Source organism: Galeopterus variegatus, unplaced genomic scaffold, assembly GCF_000696425.1.
Source record: "Galeopterus variegatus unplaced genomic scaffold, G_variegatus-3.0.2 Scaffold2345, whole genome shotgun sequence".
Classification (NCBI taxonomy): Eukaryota; Metazoa; Chordata; class Mammalia; order Dermoptera; family Cynocephalidae; genus Galeopterus; species Galeopterus variegatus.
Genome location: NW_007728456.1, coordinates 233399 through 239503, shown reverse-complemented (window position 1 = coordinate 239503; position 6105 = coordinate 233399). Strand labels below are relative to the sequence as shown.

General features: G+C 38.9%; 1 pseudogene; it reads left to right on the top strand.

The window, feature by feature from the left end:
- The first annotated feature begins 486 nt into the window (after positions 1–486).
- Positions 487–1370, top strand: LOC103597544 (annotated as a pseudogene).
- The last annotated feature ends 4735 nt before the right edge of the window (positions 1371–6105 follow it).

The window sequence follows — 6105 nt, the reverse complement described above, 5'->3', positions numbered from 1 at the left end:
GGGCTGTAAAAAGTTTTTTACCCCCCCAAAATATAAAATGAGAAATTTTTTGGTTTTAAAAAAGGGGTTTTTTTTTTTTTTTTTTTTTTTTCCTTTTTTTTTTTTGTCTTTTTTCGTGTCCGGCAACGGATCGCAACCCTCAGTGTCGTGCCCGTACCGGACCGGACCGGCAACGGGATCGCAACCCTCGGTGTTGCACCCACACCTCGCTCAGCCAGTGAGCGGGAACCGGTCTGTATGTGGGATCCGAACCCTTGGTGGGAGCGCCGCCGTGCTCCCAAGCGGCTCACTGTAGCAGTGTGCCACCGGGCCGGCCCAGAAGAGTGACTTCTTTATGCCTTCTCGATCAGTAAATAAAGCTCCATATTTCTGACCATTTATCAGTTTAATCATCTAAAGTGTAATCACAAACTCATCAATTAAATATGTTTAAAATTTTCTCTCAGAAAAAAAGGAAATCTCCCTTTTGGCTCTCTGAGCAGCACCATGGTGGTTGGTAAGAACAAGCGCCTTACAAAAGGCAGCAAAAAGATAGCCAAGAAGAAAGTGGTTGATCCATTTTCTAAGAGAGATTGGTATGGTGTGAAGTGCCTGCTGTGTTTAATATAAGAACCATTGGGGCCAGCCCGCGGCTCACTTGGGAGAGCGTGGTGCTGACACCACCAAGTCAAGGGTTAAGATCCCCTTACGGATCATCTTTAAAAAAAAAAAAAAGAAATATTGAAAAAATACCAGTCACCAAGACTCAAGGAACCAAAATTGCATCTGATGGCCTCAAGGGTCATGTGTTTGAAGTGAGCATTGCTGATCTGCAGAATGATGAAATTACATTTAGAAAATTCAAGCATGTCCAGGGCAAAAACTGCCTAACTTCCATGACATGGATCTTACTCATGACAAAATGTGTTCCATGGTCAAAAAATGGCAGACCATGATTGAAGCTCATGTTGATGTCAAGTCTACCGATGGTTATTTGCTTCGTCTGTTCTAAAAAGCGCAACAATCAGATATGGAAGACTTATGCTCAGCACCAACAGGTCTGCCGAATCCGGAAAAAGATGATGGAAATCATGACCCGAGAGGTGCAGACCAACGACTTGAAAGAAGTGATCAATAAATTGATTCCAGACAGCATTGGAAAAGACATAGAAAAGCTTGCCAATCTATTTATCTTCTTCATGATGTCTTTGTTAGAAAAGTAAAAATGCTGAAGAAGCCCAAAGTTGAATTGGGAAAACTCATGGAGCTTCATGGTGAAGGCAGTAGTTCTGGAAAAACTACTGGGGATGAAACAGGTGCTAAAGTTGAACGAGCTGATGGATATGAACCATCAGTCCAAGAATCTGTTTAAAATTCAGAACTTTAATAGTGACAAATAAAAAAATCCCGTTTACAAAAAAGAAAAAGAAAATCTGAGGACAGAGGAACATATCAAACTATATTAATCACTAATTCCAGACTGGTAAACTTTACAAGACAATTTATCCAGCCTTTCAACAATTAAATTTCAATGGGGGGGAGAGAGAAATAAGCAGGCAAGGCTAAACCACAGCGTGTTTAGCTAGAAAGTAGAGAGGTAATACACTATAAAGAAAATTATGGAAATGATTACCCTAAATGTCAGGACAGGGATAGTCTCAGCAGAGGAAGGAGTTATGACTGGTAGGGGCATATGGAGGGTTTGTGAGATAGTAAAATACTATCTACTGGCATAAATATTGGTTAAAAGGGTATTTGTCTTTTAACAATTCATTAATCTACACATTTGTTTTATGTGGGTTTTAAAATCTGTATTATAAATTTAACCATAAAAGGCTGTGTGTGGGTGTGTGTTTACAATTATATAGGGTGGCTCCCAATCTCCAGGACCATAGAACCAGTCTTAACAGACTGTGTAGCCAAGACCGATGTTCAAAATTAGGCTCAGAAGAATCGGGCTGCTCGGGCCCTATTGTCATTGCTGATGAACACAAACTTCATGCCCCAAGAATTGTCACTGCTGCCTCTGAAAATGATATAGCTGCCACCAGTGCCAAAACCCTTGCGAAGGTGGCCACAGTGTGGCCTTTGCTTCTTTGTTTCAGTGACTTCTGGCTCAGAGTTATGTGATTCCCATGCTCTGCCAAGGTCGTGAACCAATGCCTATGCCCTTGCTACTCAAAGTGTGTTCTTCGGCTCAACTGCAGTGGGATTGCCTGGGAGTTTGTTAGAAATGCAGAACCTCAGCACAATTAGAATCTGCGTTTAAATGCAGAGTCTACATTTAAACCAAGTTATTCTTCCTCATACTACAATTTGAGAAGGGCTGACCTGCATTATTCTTCTGCGGCCAATCCAAATCCCACCATCAGGTAAGTGATCCACTCCTGAGCAGGGACGTGGCCTCTCCCTTCTTCATGCTGCGAACAGCGCTTTTAGCACACATTTCTGCTGGGCATTTATTGCATACTTCCTTGGTTGTACTTAATTGTGTTCTGTGTGGTTTATCTCCTTAACGATTTTGTAAGCATCTGGTGGGCAGGGACTCTGTCTTGTCCCTTTTGTGTCTTCACAGATCTTAGTGCATTGCTGCCCATGTAGCAGGTGCCCAGGACATGTGTCGAGTGTCCAGTGACTTTCCTTCAGCTTCCTTCTCCCCACCATGTCCAGCAAGAGATGCATTGTTCTCCTTTTCCCCACTCCCACTTTCACGCATTCATAGTTGTATTTAGATTTAAAGACAACTTCAATTATAAATTTAAAAGAACTGTAAAATTCAAGCCCAAGTCTATTCTTACTACTTTCGGATTTTCAATTGGTTGACTCCCAATGGATCTGTTTCCTTGCCTCAAGGAGGTGGACTACTAGAAAGCCCTCTGACACTCAGTCCAGTGAAATATTCTATGATTCTGCAGTTCCCATTGCTGGTTTATCCAAGACTCACAATACTCCAACTCTTCTGGGGTTGGCGAGGAGAGGGTGGGGGCGGGAGGTTGTGTGTGGAAACTGTAAATGAAATGTAGACTTGCTGCACCCCCTTGTGACTATTCCTGGGAACTGCACCTTTTCATTGTGCCATGAGATACTTTGCATAATAAACCCACGATGAATTCAGGGTAAACATAGCCACACAAAATTAAATTCTCTCTCCCAACTCCCACTAAAATGTCAGTAAAGGAATTTATAAGTATAAGCTTACAACAACCAAAAAGAGAGGGGCAAGAGACATTTGCAAATGAGGATTAGAAGTTTTATTTATGCAAATATTAAACAATTATGAAAGTCCTTAAAAATGGAAGATGGACAACAGAACTGACATAGACCGTAAGTTACAACCTAAATGTTTTCAAAGAGATGCCAATAAGAAGTGAGCAGATTTGCCCTGAAGAATCCCAGGAGTGGCAGGATTTACAAGTACTAGGTTCCATGAAAAAGTAAGGCATGTGGCAATAGGCTAAAAATGGGGACTGATTGAAAGTCAGTACAGGAAATAATGGGGTTGCCAGGTGTCCCTCTCCCACTAACGTTAGTAGAAGGAAAGAAATAATAAAGATTAAAACATAAATAAACAAAAGAGAATAGAGAAACAATGGAAAAAAATCAACAAAATGAAGAGGTTGGGTTTTTTAGATCAACAAAATAGACAAACCCTTAATTATATTAAGAAAGAAATGGGTGCTGGCTGGTTAGCTCAGTTGTTTAGAGCTAGTACTGGGTTTGGATCCCCATACAGGACAGCTGACAAAATGAATGAATGAATAAATAAATTAATTAATTAAAGAAAGAAAGAAAAAAAAGAACACCGAAATAACTAAAATCAGAATGAAAGAAGAGACATTACAACTGAAACATTCTGCCACAGAAATGAGAAAGATTATGAGACTATTACAAACAATTATACACCAACAAACTGGATAACCTAGAAGAAATGGATACATTCTCAGAACCTAACAAGACTAAATCGTAAAGAAATAGAAAATCTGAATAGGCCTATAATTAGTAAGGAGATTGAATCATTATCAAAAATCTCCCCCAAAAGAAAAGCCTAGAACCAGGTGGCCTCACTGGAGAATTCTAAAAAATACTCATATTTAAACTGCATTTACTAGAGGAAAACAGAAAATGCTTCATGACATTGGACTGGGCAAGGATTTTTTTGGATAAGACCTCAAAAGTACAGGCAACAAAAGCAAAAATAGGCAAATGGGATTACATCCAACTAAAAAGCTTCTGCACAGCAAAGGAAACAATCAAACCTATAGAATGGGAGAAAGTATTTGCAAACTATGCATCTGACAAGGGGTTAATATCCAGAATATATAAGGAACTCAAAACAACTCAATAGCAAAAGACACAAACACACACACACACAAACACATAACCTGATTATAAAAGAAAAATGGGCAAAAGACCTAAATAGACATTTCTCTAAAGACATACCAGTAGGTAGATAGGCCAATAGGTAGATGAAAAAATGCTCGACATCACTAATCATCAGGGAAATGCAAATCAAGACCACAATGAAATATCACCTCACCCCAGTTAGAATGGCTATTATCAATAAGACAAAAAATAACAAATGCTAAGGAGAATGCAGACAAAGGGGAACTTTTATATACTGTTGGTGGGAATATAAGTTGGTACAGCCATTATGGAAAACAGTATGGAGTTTCCTCACAAAATTAAAAATAGAGCTACCATATGATCCAGCAATCCCAGTACTGGGTATAGACAAAGGTAAGGAAATCATTATGTCAAAGAGATGTCTGCATTCTCATGTTCATTGCAACACTATTCACGATAGTCAAAATATGGAATCAAACTAAGTGTCCATCTATGGTTAAATGGATAAAGAAAATGTGGTACATATAGGTACAATAGAATACTATTCAGCCATAAAACAGAATGAAATCCTGTCATTTGCAGCAATATGGATGAACCTGGAGGACATTATGTTAAGTGAAATAAGCCAGGCACAGAAAGACAAATACCATGTGATCTCACTCATATGTGGAATCTAAAAAGAAGATCTCATAGAAGTGGAGAGCAGAATTGTGTAAGGAGGAGGTTAAAGTATAATGCCCTCCAAATTGAGAGGGTTTTTCAGTACTGAAGAAGGAAATAGGCAGGTCCATTCAGTAATCAGAGATATTTATTAATCAGGGTGACTTACAGACAAGGAAGCTGGATGCAGTGAAGAATCAGATGTCAGCAGATGAGAACTCTAGCTCTGAGGTTAGACAATGTTTACATAGCAAAGCCGCTGTTACCAAGAATAACTTCAAGGAAACATCTTTAGAAAATAAGGTAATAACATCATTCACCAAGTGTCTTGTGATCCATGTGGCTCGGTTGGGGAGCACAGAACACTGATGCCACCTGCTGTAATAGGTCACTCACTCCCTAAAATCTATGTTCCTGTTTACACTTGCCCTAATCTTAAGGTGTAACTGGTCAGTGAAGCAAAGGAATAAGGCTAAGAGTCAACATGGCAAATAGAGCACAAAATGGCATTGGTTTTGTTCACCCTCTAACAGGAATAGTGGTTACCAGAGGCCAGGGAGGAGAGGTGGAAGAAGAGGATGGGAAGAGGTTGGTCAATGGGTACAAAGTTACTGTTAGATAGAAGAAATAAGTTCCGGTGTTCTATTACACAGTAGGATGATTACAGCTAATAATAATGTATATTTCAAGATAGCTAGAAGAGAGGATTTTGAATGTTATCACCACAAAGAAATGATAAATGTTTGAAATGATGGATATGCTAATTACCCTGATTTAATCATTATACGATGTATACATGTATTGAAACATCACACTGTATGCTGTGTGTACAATTATTATGTGTCAATTATAAATAAAACTTAAAAAAGAAATTGAAGATGACAAATAAATGGAAAGGCATCCCGTGTTTGTGGAATGGAAGACTTAATTTAATATTGTTAAAATATCCATAGTACTCAAAGTAATCTACAGATTCAGTGCAATCCCTATCAAAATCCCCATGGCATTTTTTTTTTTGCAGAAATAGAGAAAAAAAAATCCTAAAATTCACATAGAAAGGTGTGGTGTTAATAACACCAAGGTCAAGGGTTCAGATCCTGGTACTGACCAGCCACCAAAAAC